General features: G+C 45.3%; 1 long non-coding RNA gene across 7 annotated transcripts; it reads right to left on the bottom strand.

Moving 5' to 3' along the window:
• Nucleotides 1-1,255: 1,255 nt before the first annotated feature.
• On the bottom strand, nucleotides 1,256-16,921 carry LOC112439834 (uncharacterized). 7 transcript variants are annotated; one of them, XR_010112255.1, is made up of 3 exons: nucleotides 8,206-16,921; nucleotides 7,986-8,117; nucleotides 1,256-4,995 (listed from the first exon to the last, which is right to left on the bottom strand). It is a non-coding gene; the product is annotated as an uncharacterized LOC112439834 (long non-coding RNA). The 7 variants fall into 7 exon arrangements; XR_010112254.1 differs by having other exon boundaries at nucleotides 7,986-8,347; nucleotides 9,160-16,921; XR_008625494.2 differs by having other exon boundaries at nucleotides 7,986-8,320; nucleotides 9,160-16,918.
• Nucleotides 16,922-25,219: the final 8,298 nt, after the last annotated feature.

Here is a 25,219-nt window from a genome sequence, read left to right as displayed (position 1 = left end):
GGCTGTCATGGTTCCTGAACCAGCCTCAGTATCACCAGGGCAGCATGTGAGAGGAAGTTGAGGCGGTATCTTGGCACTGTTTTTAGCCACTGCTCTATACCAGGCCTTTATAGGAGTGCTTTTGCTTCTAAACATACGCTTTTGGTTTTTAACAAAAGGAATCTGACTGTATATACGTGATATTGGCACATTTGCATTTAGACAGTAGCTCACCTTTCTGTAAAAGTCCACATACATCTTTCTGCATTCTTTCTAAGGGTTTCCTAGTATACTCATTGTATAGTTATACCATACTTTACTTAACCCCCTCATGATAAATGTTTTGGTGGTTTCCAGTTTTTGTTAGTATCAACAGTGTTGCAATAAAATACATTTTTCTCTCCTGTATGTTATCCCACAAATACATTTCTAAAGGCAGAATTGCTGAGTTAAGATTTGCTTTTAAATTTTTGCTAGATATTGGAAAATTGCTCTCCAAAAATATTGTAACAATTTATACTTTTGACAATAGTGTATGAAACTTTGTTTCTCCACACCTTCACAAACATTTATTATCAACATTTTTCACCTTTTACCAAACTAATAGTTAACAAATGCTCTTTTTAAAAAAATTTTATTTTGAAACAATCTAAACTTGCCAAAGAAGTATAGTATAAAACTTTTTCCTTCCTGAACCATTTGAGAATAAGCTGCTGATATGATGCCCCATCACCTCAGAATACTTTTGAGTGTGTATTTCCTACAAGAACCTCCTACATCATCAGCATACAACCATGAAAATTAGGGACTCAACATCAATTCATTACTACTACCTAATGCTCAGACCCCATGCAAGTTTCTTTCATTGTCCTAATGTCCTTTAGAGCAAAGATTTCAGTTTAGAATTGTGCATTGTGAGTGTTGCATCTTTTTAGTCTCCTTCAATCTAGAATGGTGCCTCAGCCCTTCCTCAACTTTCATGACTTTTCAAAATTGCCCTACTCACCTCGCTTGGGCAGTGACACCCTCACTCCCTGCATGGTCCCCTCTTCACCTTGCTTGGGCACTGAGACCCATGCCAGGCCATGCTCCACCACCATATGGGCCTCCTTGACTCCCTCCTCACCCTGCTTGGGCTCCAACACCTAGCTTCAGGACAACGAAGTTCTGTCCCCCCACAACAGAATCCCATCTTGTTTGGTTTTGTGTAACGGGAGCTGAATTGTTAAGGAAGGGAAGGGAATTCTTTTTTTCATCTCTTAGTAGAAATTTAAGATTTCTTATACACAGGTCCAGTTAAGTTTATTCCTAGCTTCGATAAATGTTTAAAGGAGAGTCAACATCCTCAACAACTTTACATCAAGTTCATTGGCAAATGTAAGGTTTTTTTCTTGAGGGAAACTTTAACAGAGCCCAAGAACAGGACCTTGTACTTGAAGGTGCATCAGCTGAAACAGGAGGCTCGGAGGAGGGCGGCTGTCCCTTCTCGTGAACATCCCTTCAAGAGAAGCCAGACATTTGACAGAAATTGAAAAGGAGACTGTTGGAGATTATATTTCTTCTTGAGGGCCTGGATGCTGGTTTTCAGTTACGTAGTCTTCTCCCCAAGGCAAATTCATCCCAGAAGAGTCCTGTGGGGAAAATTCCAGTAAGTTGAACACTTAATTATCATAAATTTCAATGGGAGGAATTGTTATACATTGCAGAGCCTCCGAATTAACATACCTTTATGCCCAAATCCTTTACATCCCAATAGATAGACTGAGTTAATCTCTGCTAAAAGTTAACTCAGGGATTAGGAGCTTCCCTTCAATGGTTAGCCTAAAAAACAGCTGCTTGCTACCTGGCTGCTTTCCCCACCCTCACTGCCGACATCTGTCATTCAGCTTCTTCCTACCGAGTGTGAGGTGCCACACTCTTCAGTTGCTGCTCACAGTCAAGCCTTACAGCTCAAAGCTCAGAGAAGTAGACCTTTAATGCAAAACAAACCCACAAAACAGAAGAAATGTGACAGATAAACACAGTGCTAGTGATGATGTCACACGCAGTGAATTAGCCATTGTATGGAAAAGCAGAAAAGATGGGGAGGACGCAGGTAGAGTCACTGCTGTTAGATTCATCCTCACAGATGGGCCACACGGTGGTCTCGTTCCGTGGCCCTCAGCCACTCACCAATGCTTTGCAAGCTGTTTCATGCTTACTAAATTCTTCATCCAGCTGATGGCCTGAAATAGAGACTGGGATAAGCCTGAGTTAGCAGAAGCTTCATTGCTCTGGGAAGCAGGTGGTAGGTGGCAGGGCTATGTCTGTGGACACTGAGGGACCTGGCTCTCAGGTGGCCACACATGTATCTGCAGAAAAATGTGGGTTTTATAGCTATTCAAATTCATTTCTGGAGATTCTCATTTGATATCACAGGAATGTTATGCAATGTTAATAAGTATAGCTTTTTTATCAACTTGAATAAAATGTATTCTTACAGGAAATTAATTGAATGCTGTGGCAGTCCCTACTTACTGCCTCTGCAAAGAGTAGCCCATAGATCTGCAACCCACCTCTGTTGTCACTATCCAGCCCCCGTGGCTCTGGAATGACAACACAGAACACTTTCCAAGGCAGCATGGCCCTTACCTCAGTTTACATTTTCACGACAAGACTGGTTTCGCCATGTAGGCTGCTTTGTGGCTTGACCTCTGATGTGGGTTCACTTGTGCCCCCTAAAAATGTATGTTCAAGTCCTAACCCCCAGTACATACAAATGTGACCTTATTCGGAAATTGCATCTTTACAAAGGTAATCAAATTAAGTCACACTGAATTTGAGGGGCCCTGAATGCAAAGACTTGTCCTTATGAGGAGTGAGAGATTGAGAGACCCACAGGGGAGAACACTGTGTGAAGACTGAGGTAGGGATTAGAGTTGTGTTACTACAAGGAAAAGAATGTCAGGGATTGCTGGGAGCCACCAGAAGCTGAAAGAGGCAAGAAAAGATTTGCCTCTAGAGCCTTCAGAGGGCAATGGCCCTGCTAACAACTTGATTTCAGGCTTCTGTCTTCCAAGTCTGTGAGAAAATAAATTTCTGTTACTTAAGCTTCTCAGTTTGTAGAATGAATAGTCATGGGTCACTTAACGTGGATACGTTGTGAGAAATGCATCATTAGGCCGTTGTGTGAACATCACAGAGGGCACACTCACAAACCTAGCTAGGAAAGCCTACTACACAGCTAGGCTGCACGGCATGGCCTAACGCGCTGGGGCTGCAAACCACTACAGCATGTGACTGTACTCTGAATACTGTAGGCAACTGTAACACGATAAGTATTTGTGTATCTAAACATAGAAAAGGTACAGTAAAAATAATGGTGTTATAATTGTATGGAGTACTGTCAGAAACGCAGCCTGCTGCTGACCAAAATGTGGTATGTGACTCCTTTGTTACGGCTGCCCTAGGAAATTAATACAGGCTGCAAGAGCCAAACAACCTTAATTAATTAATTTTTTTAGAATTTCAAATAAAGTTTCGTACTGCACTTGAAATAGTGGTGAGAACATCCATTTGGTAATGAAACTGTCACATAAATGATCGGCTCAGTTGAAACTGGCTGAGGAAAACTGCACAAGAAGTTTATTGTCAAAAACATTTATTTCTTCAAGTACAAATAGTAAGTATTAACCATTTCAGATGGTTTGCATGTGCTCGGTTTTACTTATGTTAACTCATTTTTACCTCACAACAGTTACCTTGGTAAGAAATTATTATCCACCTTGATATCTAAATATCAATCCACAGAGGAAGAAAACTGCTTAAGACCAAAGTCATAGTTATTAAATGCCAGGGTCACAATATGCCATCTGCAAGCTGGAGAATCAGAGAAGCTGGTGGCATGGCCTGATCCAAGTTGGAAGGCCTGAGAAACAAGGAAGCACATGGTGTAACTAAGTTCAAGGCTAAAGGCTTGAGAGCCCCAGAGGGCCACTGGTGCAAGTGTCAGAGTCCAAAGGCCAAAGGACCTAGAGTTGTGTGGTACAAGGGCATGAGGAGAAGGGTGTCACAGCTCTGGAAGAGAGAATTCACCCTTCTTCCACCTTTTTGTTCCATCTGGGCCCTCAGGTGATTGGATAGTGCTTGCCTACATTGAGGGTTGATCTTCCCTACTCAGTCCACTGAGCAGGTATTCTCAAGTCTTTATCCTTGAACTCAGTTCCACCATGTGCTTGTTTCTCAGGCCTTCCAACTTAGACCAAGCCATGCTACTATTTCTTTCTTAGAGTTCTGAAGGCTGGGAAGTCCAAGATCAAGGTGCAGGCAGATCTGGTGTCTGAGGAAAGCCCACCTGCTTCTGGTTTGCAGATGGCAGTCTTTGTGTGGTAGTCTCACATGGCAGAGAGAGCAAGCTTTTGTGTCTCTCTTTATAATGCCACTGCCATGATCTGAATGTGTCCCCCAAAATTCACTCATAAAACAGTCTCCTCCAAAAACATGGTCCTTCTCAGAAACAGTGCTTCCCCAGCCATCTAGGCATCCCTCAATCATGTCAAGTTGACACCTAAAACTATCACAGGGACACTCTACAAGTAACTGGTAAACCCACCAGAAGATCAGGGTCCAGATGCAGAAAGCAGGTGCTGATGAGTTTTTAAATATCTTGGGGTCTCCTAGTGGGCTGCTATAGCAAGTTTTCATAGACTGGGTGGCTTAAACAACACACATTTCTTTCTTACTGTTCTGAAGGCTGGCAAGTCCAAGATCAAGGTGCAGGCACATCTGGTGTCTGATGAGGGTCCACCCGCTTTCTGATTTGCTGAGGACAGTCTTCTTGTGGTATACTCACATGGCAGAGAGCAAGCTCTTGTGTCTCTTTTTATAAGGCCACTGCGATGGTCTGAATGTGTCTCCCAACATTCATGTGTTAGAAACTTGGTTCCCACCAGCTATATGGAGGCTGAGGTGGGAGGATTGCTTGAGCCCAGGAGTTTGAGGCTGCAGTGATCTATGATCATGCCACTATACTCCAGCCTAGGCAACAGAACGAGGCCCCATCAATCAGTCAGTCAATACATAAATAAGTCCATCCATCTATCCCTAATGCAACAGCTGTGAGAGAACAAATATCTGTTCTATATAAATTACCGAGTCTCGGGTATTCTATTATAGCAGCACAAAATGGACTAAGACAGCCACTAATCCCACTCATGAGGGCCCTACCATCATGGCCTAATTAGTTACTTCCCAAAGTTCCCACTTCCTGTTACCATCACAAAGGGGTTAGGATCTCAGCATAGAAACTTTGGGGGGAGACGAGCATTCAGTCCATAACATGGAGCGTCTTAGCTTGGGTTGCTATAACAAATACCATGCCAGCCGGGCGCAGTGGCTCACGCCTGTAATCCCAGCACTTTGGGAGGCCTAGGCGGGTGGATCATGAGGTCAGGAGATCGAGACCATCCTGGCTAACACGGTGAAACCCCATCTCTATTAAAAATACAAAACTTAGCCAGGTGTGGTGGCGCATACCTGTAATCCCAGCTACTCAGGAGGCTGAGGCAGGAGAATCGCTTGAACCCGGGAGGCAGAGGTTGCAGTGAGCCGAGATCGTGCCACTGCACTCCAGCCTGGGCAATAGAGCGAGACTCCGTCTCAAAAAAAAAAAAAAAAATACCGTGTCATAGAGTGGTGGAGAAATTTATTTCTCAGTTCTGGGGGTTAGAAGTCTGAGATCGTGGTGCCAGCATGGTCACGTTATGGTGAGGGTCATCTTACAAGTTGCAGATGGCTGCCCTCTTACTGTATCCTCATATGGCAGAAAATCAGCAAGCTAGCTCTCTGTTTTTTTTTTTTTTTTTTTTTTTGAGACAGAGTTTCGCTGTGTCACCCAGGCTGGCGCACAGTGGCGCAGTCTCTGCTCACTGAAAGCTCCGCCTCCCAGGTTTACACCATTCTCCTGCCTCAGCCTCCTGAGTAGCTGGGACTACAGGCACCCGCTGCCACACCCGGCTAATTTTTTGTATTTTAGTGGAGACGGGGTTTCACCGTGTTAGCCAGGATGGTCTCGATCTCTTGACCTCGTGATCCGCCCACCTCGGCCTCCCAAAGTGCTGGGATTACAGGTGTGAGCCATCTCTGTTCTCTTAGGCAGTCATTCCATTCATGAGGGCTCCACTCTCGTGACCTAATTACCTCCCAAAGGCCCCACCTCCAAATAGAGAAATAGATTTCAACATTAATTTTGGGGTGACAGTCCATTCGTAACGGAATGAACCAGGAGACTGCTGACCAGAACATGGAAAGTGCAGCCTTGTAAACAGTCCCTGTGCTCGAGCCTGGCTGTCAGACACAACAACCAAACCCTCACCTTGACCCCCACCCCCAGCCACACTGGAACCTGAACTGAGAGGCCACCCTTTCCCTGCAGGACCAGCTCCTAGAACAGCGGTTCTCAAACTTGAGCAAGTGTCAGAATCACCTGAAGGGCTTGTTAAAACACAGGCTGCTGGGCCCCAGAGTTTCTGATGTAGGAAGTCTGGGTGGCTGAGAATTTGCATGGTTACAAGTTCCTGGGTGATGCAGATTCTGTGTGTCTGGAGATAACATTTTGAGAACTGCTGTTTCAGAAGTTCTCCACATTAAAGTCTACCAGTCCTGACTGGTACCTAAGGGGTCATGAGGTAGTCAGTGCACAAGATAGAAAGTGAAAACACCGCCTTAGAATTTAAAACAATACTTCCTAACACCAATAGGTAGCTTTTGATAAAGGAATTATCAAGCATGGCTGTATTCATTTCTTATTGCTGCTGTAACAGATTACTACAATTTGGTGGCTTAAAACAATGTAAATTTATTATTCTAGAGTTTTGGAAATCAGAAATGGAAGCCCAGGCGCAGTGGCTCATGCCTGTAATCTCAGAACTTTGGGAGACCAAGGCAGGAGGATTGCTGGGGCACGGGAGTTTCAGACCAGCCTGGGCAACATAGTGAAACCCCATCTCTACAAAAAATCCGAAAATTAGCCAGGCATGCTGGTACACGCCTGTAGTCCCAGCTGCCTGGGAGGCTGAGGTGGAAGGTTCACTTGAGTCCAGGAAGGTTGAGGCTGCAGTGAGCCATGATTATGCCACTGCACTCCAGCCTGGGTGACAGAACAAGACTGTCTCAAAGAAAAAAAGAAATTAGAAATGAATCTCACTGGGCTAAAATCAAGGAGCCAGCAAGAGTTGTGTTTTTTGTTTTCTTGTTTTGAGATAGAGTCTTGCTCTGTCACCCAGGCTGGAGTGCAATGGTGCGATCTCAGCTCACTGCAACCTCTGCCTCCCAGGTTCAAGCGATTCTCCTGCCTCAGCCTCCCGAGTAGCTGGGATTACAGGCGTGAGCCACCACGCCCAGCTAGTTTTTGTATTTTTAGTTGAGACAGGGTTTCACCATGTTGGCCAGGCTGGTCTCGAACTCCTGACCTCAGGTGATCTGCCCGCCCCAGCCTCCCAAAGTGCTGGGATTACAGGTGTGGCCACCACACCTGGCCAAGGAGTTGTGTTTTTATGGAGGTTCTAGAAGTGAACCTATTCCTTGTCTTTTCTAGAGACTGCCTACATCCCTTGGCTTATCCTCCTACCCCCATCGTCAAAGCCAGCAGTGGGTGGTCAAGACTTTCTCATACTGCATCACCCTGAAACTGACTCTCCTGCCTCCTTCCTTCACCTACAAGGACCCTTGTAATTACATTGGGCCCTCTGGGATAATCCAGAATAACATTCCAAGATCCGAAACAGCCATAAAGTTCCTTCTGCCATGCAATACATATTCGCAGGTTCCACGGAGTAGGATGTGGACATCTTTCGGGGGCCATTATTCTGGCTACCACAGTGGTGAAGACCACTAGCTACCTGCTAGCCTCTGTATTCCCCTATCTGTGGGCACATAACTAGACTACACTTTCCAGGCTTTGTAGTTGGGTGAGGCTGTGCGACTCAGGCCTCTCCAAAGGAAGGTGAGCATAACCATCTGTTACTTACATGCTAGGTCCATGACTATGTCCTCTTCATGCGCCCCCATTTTCTTTCCCCTTTCTTAGGACGTTAGGGGATGGCAAAGCCTAGGTGCCTATCTTACTTTGTTTTCTGTTGCTTATAACAGAATACCTGAAACTGGACAGTTTATAAAGAAAAAGAATGTATTTCTTACAGCTCTAGAGGCTGACAAGTCCAAGGTCAAGGGGTCACATGTCATGAGTACCTTCTTGCTGGTGGGGACGCTGCGGTCTCGGGGTGGTACAGGGCATCACATGGTGAGGGGTTCAGTGTGCTTCCTCAGGTCTCTTTCTCTTCTTAAGAAGCCACCAGTCCCACTCCTGTGATAATCCATTAATCCATTAACCCTGAATGATGAGTCCATTCATGAGGACAGAGCCCTCGTGACCCAGTGATCATGTCTTAAAAGCCCATTTCTCAATACCGCCACATTGGCAATTAAGTTGCAGGATGAGTTTTGGAGGCGACAGACATTCGAACCAAAGCAGTGCCTGAATGACCAAAAAACCTGAACACTCATCCTGGACTGTCCAGTGAGCAACAGTTAGATTTCGGTAGGGGAGAGGTTATACTGTGGAGCCTTTGCATCTGGGCTCTGCTTCTTACGGTATTTAGTTGATCCTAACTAATATATAAGCAAGCATATTTCTTCATAGGCCCTTGACTCCCAATATCCATTTCTCAGAAGACCTAAGCTTGTACTGGCCCAACAAGACTGAGGCCACCTGAGATAAGCAACCACAATTTTTTTCCTCTCCCCTTCAATCATGTATTGGCAACAGGTTCAGGGCAGGTACAACACAGACCTGCAGATGCCTGCTTCCTTTGTCCCTTTGGGCGGGCATTCTTTCCCGCTGCCTTTTGTGATTCAGGACCCATCCTTCAACTCTACTGCCCTCACCGCCTTCGCCCACTTTGGCCCGTAGGGCTCCTTAGCTTCCACTTTCAAACTTGCTGGGCTTGGCCTCAGTGTTGTCAGGCTTCCCTTCACTCTGCTGTACTGTCTCACGGTTCCTCTATTCCTCTGCGTCCTTCACTGTCAAACTTCATGGAAGAGGAGCTGACCTCGTGGGCCCCACTTTTCTCCTGCCGCCGCCCTCCCGTCCTCTTTCCAGCATCCACTCGAGTTTCTACTTTTGCTTATCCAGCTGATACTTACTGAGCCCCTCCTTGGTGCTGGGGATAAGGCAAGAGTGAGAGGGTCCGTTTTGCGCTTCCATCCAGCAGAGAGCGTTAGACAGGTCCTTATGAGGTCGGAATCCACACTGATGGGGAAGCCCCGGGGAGGCGGGGAGGGAAGCGAGGAGAGAGGAACGCAGGGAGCAGAGCCTGAGCTGGTCACGGGGGTCTCGGAAAGACAGAGGCATTGTTAGAGCTGGCGGCTGAGGGCCGAGGCCGAGCAGGGGTTAGGCCAGCACAGGACGAAAAGGAAGAAAGTTGCAGGTGGAGACTGGTGGAGAAAGACCGACCTGGAAGGCACCAGCATGTGCACGTGGCAACTGAGGTCGAGGACGTGCCTGGGAGAGAGGAGGAAAGTGCCCTGCGGACCGGGTAGGGTGCGGAGGTCGGGAATGGGGAACTGTCGTTGGGCAGGTCCGGGTACCCGTAGCCAGAACCACCCGGGCGTGCGCAGCTCGGCCAGGCCCTGCCTCCCGGCGTCCCCGCCCCCTGCTGGGCCTCTCTCCGCAGCCGCGGGAGCCGCGCTTGGCGCACAGGCCGGTTCCAATTTACAAAAACGCCGCGGCCTGAGGCCGGAGAGTCCCTTCAACCCGGGAGGCGGGGGCGGCAGGGAGCCGAGATGGCGCCACTGCCCTCCAGCCTGGGCAAAAAGAGCGAAACTCCGTCTCAAAAAAAAAAAAAAAAAAACATGGCCGAAACCAGGAAGCTGCGCGATGGCGCCACGGCCCCCCTTCCCCCGGCCTGTGTCCGGAAGTTTCCCTCCGAGGCGCCCCGGCTCCCGCAAGCGGAGGAGACGGCGGGACGTGTCGGGGCCGGAGCTCAGAGGCCCTGGGTCCGCTTTGCTCTCCCGCCATCCCAAGGGCGGGGCTGACCCGAGGCCTCCCCGCAAAGGTCCCCGAGGTGGAGGCGGCGACGGGCTGGGAGAACCGCAGAAGGACGCTGGGCGCGCAGCGCCCCGTCCACCCCCGCGAGGAGAGACTTCCACGGCAGCAGCGTTTCCACAGCCCAAAGCCATGTTTCTAGGGTGATGCAGCCCCAGTAAGTTCCTGCCGGGGAAGCTCACGGCTGTCAAAAGAACTCTTCGCTCCAGCCGGCGCACGAAGGGGAGGAGGGCAGGAGGCTGCGGCCGCCGCCCGCACAGGTCATCCCATCACGTCACCCGCCCTGGTCTGCTTTTGTGAATCTCCACTGTGTTCAACCCCCACCCGCCGTCTCTCCCTCCCTGCCCCTTCCCTCTAACCTTAAAGACCCAGCCACCTCTACGCAAATGGTAGCTACCTCTGCGCAGGTGGAAGTTGAGTTCAGTTCACGCTGGACCCTCTTCCCTGTGGCAAGCTGCTGAAGGAGACCTGCTGTTACTGCTTTAGCTGCTGTTCTGCTTAATCTCAGACAGCTGGAAGGTAGTATTCCGCCCTCGCCCAGCCACCCAAGTAAGTGAGAATGATCACTGACTGAGACCCTGATGGTGGTGGCTTAGGCAAGATGAAAGTCTGAAATGGAGGCCCAGGGCTGCCACGATGGCTCTGTAGTCATCAGGGAGGGAGCTCCTTTTATCTTGTTACCTACTCCCCTCTTGTGCCCCTTCCTTCCTGTGATCTAAGAAGGTTGCCCCAGATCCCGCCATCTGGCCTGCGTTCAATCAGCAGAAGCTTCCTGGAGGAGCAGGAGGAGGCACTGTGCTCGCATCACATACCAGTGGCCAGAAGTTGGCTTCAGGGAAGCTCAGGAAATAGGATGCGAGAAGCCATGAGACCTCCCCAAACTCTGCAGTAACAGAATCAACAAGACAATCGCTTAAAGATGGAGAGACCAGTTGATCGGTCACACAAGCTGTTCCACGATAATTCTTGTGTCAGAAGGGGAGGCTGACTACCGGGACCACTGGCCCCGCTTCCAGCCCCTCCATTCTGAGTACATTTCAGAGGGCTCTGGCAGGGTGAGGGGGTCTTGGTGGTGCCACAGAGAGTAAAGGTCTAGCACACCCATTGTGGAGACATTTCATGGGGACAACCCAGTGACTTCACTTGAAGCAAAGTGGGATTTTCCAACCTTGAGATTCTTATTTTCTTTGGTATGCGTGTAGAAGAAGTATGAAGGTGGGGGTTGGGAGGGAGAGCAAATGAGCTGTGTGTATGAGGAGCTGGGGCCTGGCTCTTGACAATATCACCCACCCCCACTCCAGGCTTTCCTTGGGGCAGAAAGACTATGGCCGGGGCTTTCAGTGTTGGCTCCGAGGTATAGAGGTATAACCAGTGCTTTTGGCTAAGTCACATCACTGATGAGCTTCTCTTTCCACCTTGGCAAACCAATTCTTCTGTAAAATGGTCTTCAAAGTTTCTTTTTTAAAGCAGAGAAACTTATTTTTCAGATAAAAATTTAGATAGAACTATCGGGGGAACCCGATAGGGGCCAGATATCGGGGGAACCCACCCCCAATATTTCAACGTAGGTTCTTTCTATTTTCCATAAATGTTGGCCGGCTGAGAAATAAAGAGTACAGAGAGAGGAATTTTACAGCTGGGCCACCGGGGGTGACATCACATATTGGTAGGACCGTGATGCCCACCTGAGCCGTAAAACCAGCAGGTTTTTATTAAGGATTTCAAAAGGGGAGGGAGTGTACGAACAGGGAGTAGGAACAAAGATCATATGCTTCAAAGGGCAAAAGGCAGAACAAAGATCACATGCTTCTGAGGAAACAGGACAAAGGGCAAAAGGCAGAACAAAGATCACATGCTTCTGAGGAAACAGGACAAAGGGCAAAAGGCAGAACAAAGATCACATGCTTCTGAGGAAACAGGACAAAGGGCAAAAGGCAGAACTCCTGATAAGGGTCTATGTTCAGTGGTGCACGTACTGTCTTGATAAACATCTTAACAGAAAACAGGGTCTAAGAGCAGAGAACCGGTCTGACCAAAAATTTACCAGGATGGAGTTTCCCAATCCTAATAAGGCTGAGGGTACTGCAGGAGACCAGGACGTATCTCAGTCCTTATCGCTACCGCATAGGACAGACACTCCCAGAGCAGCCATTTATAGACCTACCCCCAGGAATGCATTCCTTTCCCAGGGTCTTAATTATTAATATTCCTTGCTAGGAAAAGAATTCAGCGATATCTTCCCTACTTGCACGTCCATTTATAGGCTTTCTGCAAGAAGAAAAATATGGCTCTTTTTGCCTGACCCCGCAGGCAGTCAGACCTTATGGTTGTCTTCCCTTGTTCCCTAAAAATTGCTGTTATTCTGTTCTTTTTCAAGGTGCACTGATTTCATATTTTTCAAACACACGTTTTATAATCAATTTGTACAGTTAACACAATTATCATAGTGGTCCTGAGGTGACATACATGCTCAGCTTACGAAGATAACAGGATTAAGAGATTAAAGTAAAGACAGGCATAAGAAATTATAAAAGCATTATTTGGGAACTGATAAATGTCCATATTAAAATAAAATCTTCACAATTTATGTTCTTCTGCCACAGCTCTAGCTGGTCCTTCCATTCGGGGTCCCTGACTTCCCGCAACATAGAACCCTCAAATAGATGAAGGTGGAGCTTCTTGGGTAGAGACTGGAGGATTGGGGTGTTGCCCACCGGGCCTTACGGACTCTCCTGAGTGATCTGAGTCACCTCCAAAGAGCTAGGTGTCAACTCCAAAACACCCTGTGTCCCTTTCTTCCATTTAGTAATCGAAGCCTTACCACCAGAGGTTTGGCAGGGCACGTTGAAGGGGTGGGTTGCCCCTCCACACCTGTGGGTGTTTCTCGTTAGGTGGAACGAGAGACTTGGAAAAGAAAAAGACACAGAGACAAAGTATAGAGAAAGAAATAAGGGGGCCCGGGGAACCAGCGTTCAGCATATGGAGGATCCCGCCAGCCTCTGAGTTCCCTTAGTATTTATTGATCATTTGTGGGTGTTTCTCCGAGAGGGGGAAGGGTCAGGGTCACAAGACAATAGCGGGGAGAGAGTCAGCAGACAAACACGTGAACAAAGGTCTTTGCATCATAGACAAGGTAAAGAATCAAGTGCTGTGCTTTTAGATATGCATCCACATAAACGTCTCAATGCTTTACAAAGCAGTATTGCTGCCCGCATGTGCCACCTCCAGCCCTAAGGCGGTTTTTCCCTATCTCAGTAGATGGAACGTAAATCGGGTTTTGTACCGAGACATTCCATTGCCCAGGGACGGGCAGGAGACAGATGCCTTCCTCTTGTCTCAACTGCAAGAGGCATGCCTTCCTCTTATACTAATCCTCCTCAGCACAGACCCTTTACGGGTGTCGGGCTGGGGGATGGTCAGGTCTTTCCCTTCCCACGAGGCCATATTGCAGACTATCACATGGGGAGAAACCTTGGACAATACCTGGCTTTCCTCAGCAGAGGTCCCTGCGGCCTTCCGCAGTGTTTGTGTCCCTGGGTACTTGAGATTAGGGAGTGGTGATGACTCTTAAGGAGCGTGCTGCCTTCAAGCATCTGTTTAACAAAGCACATCCTGCACCGCCCTTAATCCATTTAACCCTGAGTGGACACAGCACATGTTTCAGAGAGCACGGGGTTGGGGGGTAAGGTCACAGATTAACAGAATCTCAAGGCAGAATTTTTCTTAGTACAGAACAGAATGGAGTCTCCTATGTCTACTTCTTTCTATACAGACACAGTAACAATCTGATCTCTCTTTCTTTTCCCCACATCATGTGCCCAGCTTCCTTTCAAGTCTCTGGCCAATGCGATGTGAGCAGAAGTGAAGGGGCAACTTTCAGGTGATGACTTGGAAAAGAAAGCTTAGTCCTCTGCTTCTCCTGTCACCCGAAAGAAAAACAGAGGCTTGTCTTGTTGAAGCCAGTGTGTTTGGTGTCTTTTTGTATAGTGGCTTAGCCAGTGGCCTAACTAGAAGACCAAGGCTCAAAGGAACACATTTTGAGCTTCTCCACAGTTTGAGAACCTCTACATTACCTACACCAAGCCTTCCCCAGCACTCAATTTATGGAAGACCATTTCTCTTCTCATGACACATGTCCTCATGTTGCTTTGGCCTGTTTTAAAGCTTTCTCAACTCCATCTCAATAAAGAAATCTGCAGCTTTGTTGGATGAGAGGATCTAAAAAGTTCGTTCTTCCAGTCGGTCGTAAATATAGACACTAATTTATAAACTGACACAGGAACACACAGCAAATTAGTAGAAAATCCGATTCCTGTTCGCTTTTCTCCTTGCATTGTTTCCTGCCAATGCTCACCATTTCTTTATCCTTTCCACTCTTCCTTGCTCCTCCTTCCCTTTAATTTTTCTCTGTTGTGCCTAAATAAGCTGTCCATGCATGGCACTCCATGGGCTCTGATAACAGACTCAACAAGACAATGACTTAAAGATGGAGTGACCAGCTGATCAGTCACACAAGTTGTTCCAGTGTAATTATTTTCACAGGTGTCTCAGTTTGGATGATAAATTATATGAACACTCTACTTACAGAACAAAGACCTTTATTTATGTCTCTCTTGCTTCAAAGTCCAAGGTGAGCATGCCTGCCTGGCAGCTCTGCCTCAATTCCTTTTAAATCATTGCTTTGTCATACTTCAGCACACTGCTGTCATCTGTATGGTTGAGCTGGACTGCTGCCGTGTTGAGTCACCAGTGACTTTTTGATTCTTTAATTCCCAGTTTGACTGGCATTCGTCTCTGTGTGTGTATTCAGTTCTATGCAGTTTTATCACATGTGTAGGCTTGTGTAACCACTGCCACAGCCAAGATACAGAACAGCCAAGTTTGTTTTTGTTCACTGTCATCTCTCCAAAACCGAGTGCAATGCCTGGCAAAAAGACACTCAGTACATACTTGTTGATGGGGGAATGAATGAATGAATGGTGTGCTAGTTGGGGTTTTAAGATGCAAAACCCAAGCAGTGTAAGTGAGGTACATGTGGCGGTCTAGAGGTAGGACCAGCAGGATAGCTGTGCCGTCTATCTCTGGGCCAGGCAACTGCTGCAGTCCTACCATGTCCCCAGCAGATGGGCAGGGGAAAGGCAGGGCCCAGTCTTTACAGGGCAGGTCCTGGAGTTGCACACCTCACTTCCCCTCATATCCTACAGGCCAGAACTTAGGTGCAGGTACACACCAAGCTGCATAGGAGGCCGAGGTAGATGGTATTACTTGCCTGCAATTCTTCCTTCCCTCTTTTCTCTTAGTAATGTTCACCAAAGTGGAGAGTACTTTTCCACAACTCATGCAGGGCTTTGGCCAACGGAATGTGGGCAGAAGCGAGTTTGTTAGTTCTGAGCTGAGGCCTTAGGAGGCCTCTTGTGTCTCTGCTCGTCCTCTGGCCCTGTTGCCACCCCAGGTGGTCACTGGTCCAGAGGATGAGAGACAAGTGAAGCAGCCCTGACTCGGCTCACAGCTTGAAGCAGAGCGGCCTCCACCAGCCTGCAAGAAAAATAAATGACTTTTTTGATAAGCCACTGAGAGTTTGAGGTTGCCTACCATGAGCTCAGCCTTAACTGAGTGAGTTCTACTAGTAACGAAGGGGAGAGTGAACATTTGTGGACTTCGAGCCTTCTGCAGTATGAGAGGGGCCCCTCTCTGGATGGAGCAGGGAAGACCTGACCTGTAGGGATTCCTTAGGGGTCCAGAGCAAAGCCCAGGTGGCTTAGTTAGACGGCACGCTCTCCTGGGACTCTCATGGGCAGACGGACTGGAGATCAGCTGAACTGGGGCCAGCTGGAAACACCTCTGTCTGGAGACATCTTGGGGATAAAGGGAAGTTTGGGGTGGGAAGAATGATAATGGAAACCTGCATCCAAACAAATAAAACTGTCGCATTAACAAGTTGAAGAAGAGTTTTCCTAGTGAGTCGAGAACTGGTGCTAATAATAGAAGCCTCAAACAGCTGTGCATTTTGCCATATTAAATAGTTCATTTGTGTCTGTCTGTTGCCAATACAGCTGTAGAGAATGATGCTGCTCCAATTTGATCCAATACAGTATTTGGAATGCATGGAAAAGATCACTGATGCCTTTACCTGATGCCTTACCTCTGAAGGATATTTCTCCACATAATCGGCCCTCGGTTTTGTGCTGAATGCAGCTGTTGAAGGAAGCAGCTCTCTGTATTACTTGCTGATTATCCTGCCAACAGGAATTTGGGTGTGCGGAAATGGCATCAAATTCTTTCCACTGGGAAAGTGCTAGCAACAAACAAGAGGTTAAAAAGCTTTTGAAAGCACAGCAATTTGGGTGTGAATATCCATTCTGAGGTGGATGAATTAGTTCCTGATAAAGTATTGGCTGCTTATTTGAAACTGGTTGAGGAAAAGAAAACATGGCTTTAAAAAGCTCTTCAAATACAAATGTATCCTCAATTTTATCTGCTTTTTACTGATATTTATCTGTCTGCCTTCTATTATGAAAATTTTGAACACTGAAAAATGTCAACAGAAACCACAAATGCTTTTCATCTAGATTCAATGGTTGTTAACGTTTTACCATATTTGGTTTTTCTCCTCTCTCTGTCTCCCCACGAACACATGATACACACCATTTTTGAAAATAAGTTGTCAGTATGGCATCATGATCCGTAAGTGCTTCAATATGAATCTCCTAAGAATAAAGAAAATCTCCTGTATAAGCACAATACCACTATCATACCTAGGAAACTTAACAATGATTCTACAATCACAACTAATATCCAAGTCATTTTAAAATTTTTGCAATTGTCCCTTAAATGTTTGTATGCAGTTTCCCCCGAGATCTAATCGAGGCTTATGGATTCCATCTGGAGGCTAATCTGGAAAATCTCCCCCACCTTAACTTCTGTTTGGTTTTGATTTACGACATTGACTTGAGGAATCTGGGCCAGCTGTCTTAGAGAAGGTCACACATCCCTGGCTTGCCCGATTGTTTCCTGATGGTGTCCTTTAACTTTTACTTTTAAGCCCTTATAATGGAAGTTTGGTTTTAGGTTTGAATAAACTTTTTTCTTTTATTTATTTATTTATTTGGCTATAAAGAATACTTTACAGGTATTCCATGAGGGGGTCCTCACACTGAGTTTTGGCCAGCAGCGATGCTCAGGGGGATGACCTGTTGAGAAAGTAATTATTATATGTCCATGAGAAGGTACCTTTGCCTGGAACATCAACTGAGGCAAAGTTTACATGCTATTGCTTTGCAGGGTGGGGGTGCAATGCTGTGAAAGAGGGGAAAAATGAATTGAGGGGGAAAAATACAAGATGGTCTGCTGCTGAATTGGCCACTGCTTGATAAACAGCACAGCTGGCCGCTTGGCTATGTGAGACATCTTTGGAGGTGCTGTGTAGCTCCGTTGCACTGCAGAGGAGTCCTAAAAGGCAAAGCTCACATGGTGGTAAAGCACTTGTACTTCAGGATTGTGTTGCTAGCTGCCTCGACACAGCCACTGGGAAAGCCAGTTCACCCGGGGCTCCTGCTGGACCTGGGCACAGGAGTTGCTGCAGCTCCTGCCCTGGCAGGTGGAATGACATGGCCTTGCCAAAGACAGCGGTGCCTGTCATTATAGGAGGTAAGGTGACAAGGTGGAAGCTGGAACTTTGCGGCCATCACTGGAGCTGCTTTACCTAGGATCAGGGTAGTGGGTCCCCAGGGGCAGGCAGGGTCAAATGGATGTGCTGGGTGGGTATAAATTGGATCCAACATTTTTTTCCTTTTAAATTACTGAATGATTTGTGGGGTGTACTTTGCCCCTGTAGGAATATTCTATTGCCCTGCCACGTTTATGTAATGGTTTCAGTATCCATTGATTATTCTTGCCTGTACCATTTATTACAGCAGGAGATGCAAGATATGAGGGTTAGTTATGTTCGTTACCACTAGGGTGTCATTGTACGCTTTTTCAGGAACACAACTAGGATGCTTTATTTACATATGTAATGAATATATATATAACAAAAATACATATATAATGAAATAGTATGAGTTTGTATTGCTATCGAAATTTAACATAACAGTGTTTACATTTTTTTATATTTTATCTTTTTCCTCTTATACTGAAAAATTCCTAGTTCCTAATAATATTGATATATAGATATAGTCAGAGTAATATGTTCAAGTTACCCAAATTAACCTTTTTGTTTATTGTTGGTTTGGATCAATTTTATATAGAGTTGGTCATTTATTTCTCTTAAGGTACAATTTTAAGGCATTTTCCTTTATAAATTACTTTTATTTCTGAATATATAGAGAATAAATGGTTCAAAAATCAACATTGTGTAAAAAAATTTGATCAGAGAAGTCTCACTCCTGTGCACCACCCTGCCCCAGTCTCCCTACAAGGATAGGTCATCAAGTTGATTCGTTTCTGGTTTTTCCCCTCCTGTGTTTCTTTTTGCAAACATGAGCAAGTACATATATACATTTTAATTTATCCTTCTTTCTTACACAAAATGTGGCGCACTATAAACTCTGTTCTGTCTTGCTTCTCTCTCTTAATAATGTATGTTCAAGGCATCATTCCACATTGGTTCACAGACACCTTAAATACCAATTTTTTTTTTTTAGATGGAGTCTTGCTGTGTTGCCCAGGCTGGAGTGCAGTGGCACGATCTCGGTTCACTACAACCTCCACCTCCTGGGTTCAAGCAATTCTCCTGCCTCAGCTTCCCGAGTAGCTGGGATTACAGGTGCCCACCACCATGCCCGACTCATTTTTTGTATTTTTAGTAGAGACGGGGTTTCACCATGTTGGTCAGGCTGGTCTCGAACACCCACCTCAGGTGATCTGCCCGCCTCGGCCTCCCAAAGTGCTGGGATTACAGGTACGAGCCACTGCGCCCGGCTTTAAATACCAAAATTTATCAATTGTTTATCATATGTCCAATGTATTAGGGTAAGCTAGACAATGCTCCCATAGCACAAAAAAAAAAAACAAAAAAAACCCCTCAAACCTTAGTGGCTTTACAAATAAAAGGCTGATCGCTTGCTCACATAAGGTCCTTTGTGGATTGGACAACCCTCTATCTTGTAATTGCATCACCTACAACATGTATCCATATGGTGGCTTATTGGCTAGAGCCGTCACATGGACTCAAACTGGTGGAAAATGTAGTGTTATGTTCATGAAGAGGAAACTGAGAGGGGATTTGGTGGGTACTACTAGCACTATCTCAGCCACGCAAGGCTTTATATAGGCCTCACAGCAGCTCTGTAAATTAGGTAATCTTATTGTTCCCATTTTACAGCTAAGCACATTGAGGCTCCAAGTGTTTATATGCCTTTCAGAGTCATAGTGTTCCTGTATAACAGGGTTCATTTCAAACGTAGGTTTCTCTGCCTTTAAAGCCTGTACTTACTCCCAATTCCATGGTCAGTCATTACTGTCCACTAATAAAGAATGGCAAATCCATTTCATCCACGCATGAATGCAAATCTCCAACATAAGAGATCAGTACAGTTGGTACAGAACAATAAATATTTAAGTTAAGATTTATAAGCTGTTTTCTACAAAAAAGTGCAAGATTAAAATTAAATCCCTGGACCAATGAAGACTAAAACATTACAGGACACAATGTTTCAGTAAATTGGACAATAAAACAGTTTTATTTATAATTTCTGAATCAAGAGCTAATTGTTATAGGAATTTTTTAAAGCTCAAAGTGAAACTGTAAACATTTTTTCTTCCTCTTCCTAAGTAAGAGCATCATATACTGAGCACATGAGAGAAGTTATAAATCTTTCAAAACCATTTGGGGTGGTTGTGAGGACTTATGTCAAGTAATCTTCAAGGATTTCAGTCTTCCCTTTAAAGGAAGAAATAAACAAAAAAATCACATGGCCATTTGGACAGTGCCTCTTGCCCCACATTATCACTTATTGCCTAAGACTCCAGGCAACAATGTGTCCAGTGTATGCTTTTAGAAAGTGATTACAACCAACTAAAACCGGGAACCCCAAATTAAAGGAAGCATTGCCGTCTGTGTGCTGGGACTGTAGACTCAGTGACAAGGTAGGGTGGTTCCAGAAGAGTGATTTTCCCTCACCTGTGAGTGTGAAACTAACACCTGGCTGTTGACCCAACATCGTTTTCACAAAGAACACCCTGCGAGTTTCATTATCATATCAGGTGCTTCAGGCATTCTGGACTGTGACTACAGTTCAGGAGGACCATCAGCCAGTGTACACACACACACAAGTTTTATGAAACTAAATTCAGGCAATACACTCTGATCCCCACCCTACCGCACCCGCCTACCAGACTCTTGCCTTTCCGTCAAAGCCCACTCTCTGCCCCACATAGGCCAGGTCTGTCCATCCCCTCAGGATCAGGACCTTTGGGCTTGGTTTTTCCTGTTATTCTTCTTTTTCCCACCCTACACCCCATCCCTCAACAGAAGGTCAGTTATTGTGTGGAATTGCTCACACACCGATGTTATCATGAAGCGCTGCACTCTTCCCTGCCTTCGTCCTGTTCAGGCTGTCCCTTTAACCTTTGGCTAGAGGCAAGGATGAACCTCACCTCCCGGACAAGACTTCTCCAAGTCTTTGGCAACCAGGACCGTGGGCTGGGCTCCAGGGCCTTGCAGGGCCTCCTTCCAAAGAACCGAGTCTTCACTGGTTCTCTCCTCTCTCTCTCTCTGCCTGGCCACAATTCCTTCTGAGGCCTTATCACCCTTTGTTAACACTTGCTCATCCAGACTCTTCTGCCAGGGCCATCTGGGTCTTTTAAATTGGCATTAGAGTTTAAGAAAAGTCAAATCAAACTGGTATTTAACAAAAACATTACAGGCGGTGGCTCACGCCTGTAATCCCAGCACTTTGGGAGGCCGAGGCGGGCAGATCACGAGGTCAGGAGATCGAGACAATCCTGACAAACATGGTGAAACCCCGTCTCTACTAAAAATACAAAAAATTAGCTGGGCGCACTGGGGGGCGCCTGTAGTCCCAGCTACTCGGGAGGCTGAGGCAGGAGAATGGCGTGAACCCGGGAGGCAGAGCTTGCAGTGAGCCGAGATCACGCCACTGCACTCCAGCCTGGGCCACAGAGCAACACTCCGTCTCAAAATAAATAAATAAATAAAAATAAATAAAATAAAAAAATAAAAACAACAACAAAAAACTCCTAATCATTGTTAATGTGGAAATGGTTGCCACTGGAATAAATTTGAAATTATGTATTTAAAAAAATCTAACCAGTATTTAAGTTCTGCTATGCGTGCCTAACACTGTTAGGAGCACACAGTTAAGACACAAGTTCTTGCATTCAAGAATCATACTGGAAGACAAGATTTAAGTAAATGAAAGCCATTTAAGGGTGACCCAAAAAATAAAATGAGTCTGGAATGATTAATAAAATGATATAATGACACTGTGTTTCCTCATCTGTGGAATCACAGAGGATTTGATCAGGTTATCCATAAAGTTCCCTCTTTTATTCCAAATAAATGACACTAGATATTTCAAATTTTATTATTTTTTATATGTAACATATAATCTATATTATATTATACTATATAATATAATATATAATTATATAATATATTATATAATGTGATATATAATTATAATATAATATATAATAATATACAATATAAAATATAATTATATATTACATAATATATAATATATAATTATATATTATAATATATAATTATATAATATATTATAATATATAATTATATATAATATAATATATAATTATATACAATATATAATATAATATATAATTATTTATAATATATAATATAATAAAATAATAATATAAATTATGTTATATAATAAAATAATATAATAACAGTACTATGTGCCAGACACCATGGCTGACAACTCTTCCAACTTTCATAAAACCATGAGGTGGCCATTATAAATCTTCCATGTGGCAGGTGGGGAAACAGGCACAGAGAGGTTAAGAATTTGCCCATGGGCACACAGCATTGTGGTACAGTTGGCATTTGAACCCAAGGGAGATAACCAGTGTGCCATGGCATCTCTGTGTAGCCCTAACCTCATTCTTTCCCATACTTACTTTTCAAAGTGTATTTCCTTGCTTCTTTAATGGGAAAACAATGTATCCTTCTTGGGATGCCTATTTTTCTCTTTTCCATTAACCTACAAACTTGGCCTTCTCAGTTCAAACTTGTACAATTTGCAACCAAGTTTCTAACATTGTCTTGGCTGTGACTCTTCTCTAGGGATTTGGTTTACTGGAATCTACAAATTTTACTCCGATTTTAGCCGAAAGTCCTGCCTCATTCACTGTATCGCTTATCTTTTTAAATTTTCTCAAAACGTGGTAGGCAAAATCTTCATCTTGGAACTCGCTTTTTTTCTACCCCTTTTAACATTTTGATTCCACAGCCTCCCTAGGAGGACCTCCTCATAGTGCTTCACTGAAACCTGAGTTTCTTCCATGGCTGCTCCTGTCTACTTCATCCCTGCAGCTGCTGCACATCCAGCCAAGTCCTCTCAGACACTGCTGTGGGACTGAGAAATAGGAAAAGGAGGAAAGCCAGGGACAGCTGTGCCACAGTGAATTCCAGCGTAGGGCAATGAAAGCTCATCCTGACAGCGTACTGCACTTTCGAGGTGAGTGGCATTTGAGCTGGGAATAAAGTCCGAGGACATCAGGAAGTGAAGGGAGAGCCACCCTGGCTGAGAGAGGGAGATGAGTCTGGGGTCTGTGTGTCCCTCAGGCCAGCCATCCCTGACCTCTACCCTGGAACAAACTGCCTGTGGTGTTCTATATAGTGCCAAAGCCCAGAAAACAACAAATCATGATTTTTTTACTCGGAATAGTCTCCTCACCTGGGTTCCAGCTGAGTAGATCTGAGCCATTTCATATATTACTTCCAGTTCCTCACTGAAATTCCAATTGTTTTTCACCCACTCGAGAAGGCAAGTCAGCTTGCTGTGCCCATAGACATGACCTCAAATGGGTTTGATTTATTTAGGCAGGTCAGTCATCTGAAAAGGTCAGCCCTTAGCAGTTCCTAGGAATTAATCAGTGGTGTGACACAACGCAGCTGTGATTCCACAAACCAGCGACAACTGGGTAGTGGCAGGCACGGTACTAAATTATTAACCCCCAGAAGTCTGTGGCCCCCCCCCTCCTTTTTTTAAACTTGCCTTGAATGCCACCTAATGAGTGCTTGCTGGGGCGTGAAACAGTCTTGAACCTGCATTCTTGCATTGTTTTGGAAGGCGTCCTGTGTTGATACTGAGTGCGGCCCTCATACAGACCACATTTTGTCACAAAATGAGGTAGAAAAGAGAGAATCATACACCTGGAAAAAGATCAGAGAACTGTGCTTTGAAAGATTAATAGATGTGTTTCCCTTTTTATGAGTGATGAAGATTATTACTGACAATTATTTAAAATGTTTCCAATAATTACAATGGTTATTCTAGTTTAAAACTCATTTCACAAAAGATAAAGAATTATACAGTTCTAATTAAGGTTTGGGAGTAATAGTTAAAACTGGTTTTCCCAAAGTACTTTTCAACTGTTTCTGCACAAGGAGATGAGTAAAGAATTTGCTCAGGGTCTGTGATGAGCTGGACCCTGGAATGAAGACCAGAATCCAAGCTCCTGACCTCAGACCCAGCTTAGCTGATAAGGAGCATAAATACTCACACTGGAGTTTGGTTGTTCTTGAAGAGAGATTTATGATCCCCAAACCAGGAGTTCCTTTCTCCCCCGGTTGCTTTCAAGACCTTGTGGTGACCCACCTACTCCCAGGAGGCAATCCTGATTAATTTTACTGCCTCCAAACCGGCCTTTGTGTCAGCACTTCTGAATTGACTTCAGTCTTTTGTTTCTTTGTTATTTCTTAAGAGTGAATTTCCTTTCTCCATGTGACCTGAAATATCTTGAAGGCAAAAGACGCTTCTATTTATGACTGTGCTTCCTTGACCTTCCTCTCCCACCCTTCTCCCTCCATACCCCTCTTCCTGCCTCCCTGCCGCCCCTCCCCTTCCACACACAAGTGGAGGCCCAGTGCAGGAAAACCTCAGCCTCCTGGCGTCAGGAAGGTTTCAAATTCTCACTGGTCATGGACACACACCCTCTGGAGGAGCTGGGCTGAAAAATTACTGGCCTGGACAAATGCTCCTGATTTAAATGTAAATTCAAACTTAAAAACCAGACCTGGTGATATTCAGAACTTAGAATATCGTTTAAACCGACTGGCTTTCTCTGTGAAGATCACTCTTTAGGAGCCCTGAAAAGGAGAGGCCAGGTGGGAAACGGGAACTATGGGAACTGCTTCCTCAGGGAGGGGAGTGCAGGGCTCTGCGCCAAGTGCCCCCTGGAAGCTCAATGCCCAGCAGCGCCAGGCGCCTTCCGATTGTATCTGCGAACCTAAAGCCCTCAGATGTTTATGCAGCTCTTTGCGGTTTTAAAAGGGTTCCCACACACATGGTTTCACCTGATCCTCATGAGTGCCTTGCCAGGGGTGAAGGACAGATTTCATTATCCTCGCTTTATGAAGAGGAAACTGGATCCCTGGAGTCCACGGAAATGAGAGGAGCCAGGATCTGAGCCCACCCATAAATATTCATTGAATTGAACTAATATAGAAATATATGATTATTTTAAGGTAAACAGAATGTTTGTCCTTAAGAAGGTCATATCTAATTGTGGAGAAATGTTCAAACTATTTTTTTTTATTTATTTTTGAGATTGTGTCTTGCTGTGTCACCCAGGCTGGAGTGCAGTGGCACGTACTCGACTCACTGCAACCTCCGCCTCCTGGGTTCAAGCGATTCTCCTGCCTCAGCCTCCCTACTAGCTGGGATTACAGGTATGCGCCACCACGCCCGGCTGATTTTTGTATTTTTAGTAGAGATGGGGTTTTACCATATTGGCCAGGCTGGTCTCAAACTTCTGACCTCAGGTGATCCGTCTGCCTTGGCCTCCCAAAGTGCTGGGATTACAGGCATGAGCCGCCGCACCCAGCTCCAAAATAAACATAATTAAAATAACCATACAAGGAATAAATAAGGCAAGACCAGACATCCTTCATTGTGAAATGAGGCGAGAAAGTGCTGTGATTTTTTAGGGGACTTAGGTAACTGTTACCCC

Source organism: Pan paniscus, chromosome 4, assembly GCF_029289425.2.
Source record: "Pan paniscus chromosome 4, NHGRI_mPanPan1-v2.0_pri, whole genome shotgun sequence".
In the NCBI taxonomy this organism is placed as follows: Eukaryota; Metazoa; Chordata; class Mammalia; order Primates; family Hominidae; genus Pan; species Pan paniscus.
Note: the sequence above shows the minus strand (reverse complement) of the source record. Positions and strands in the feature narration are given on the sequence as shown.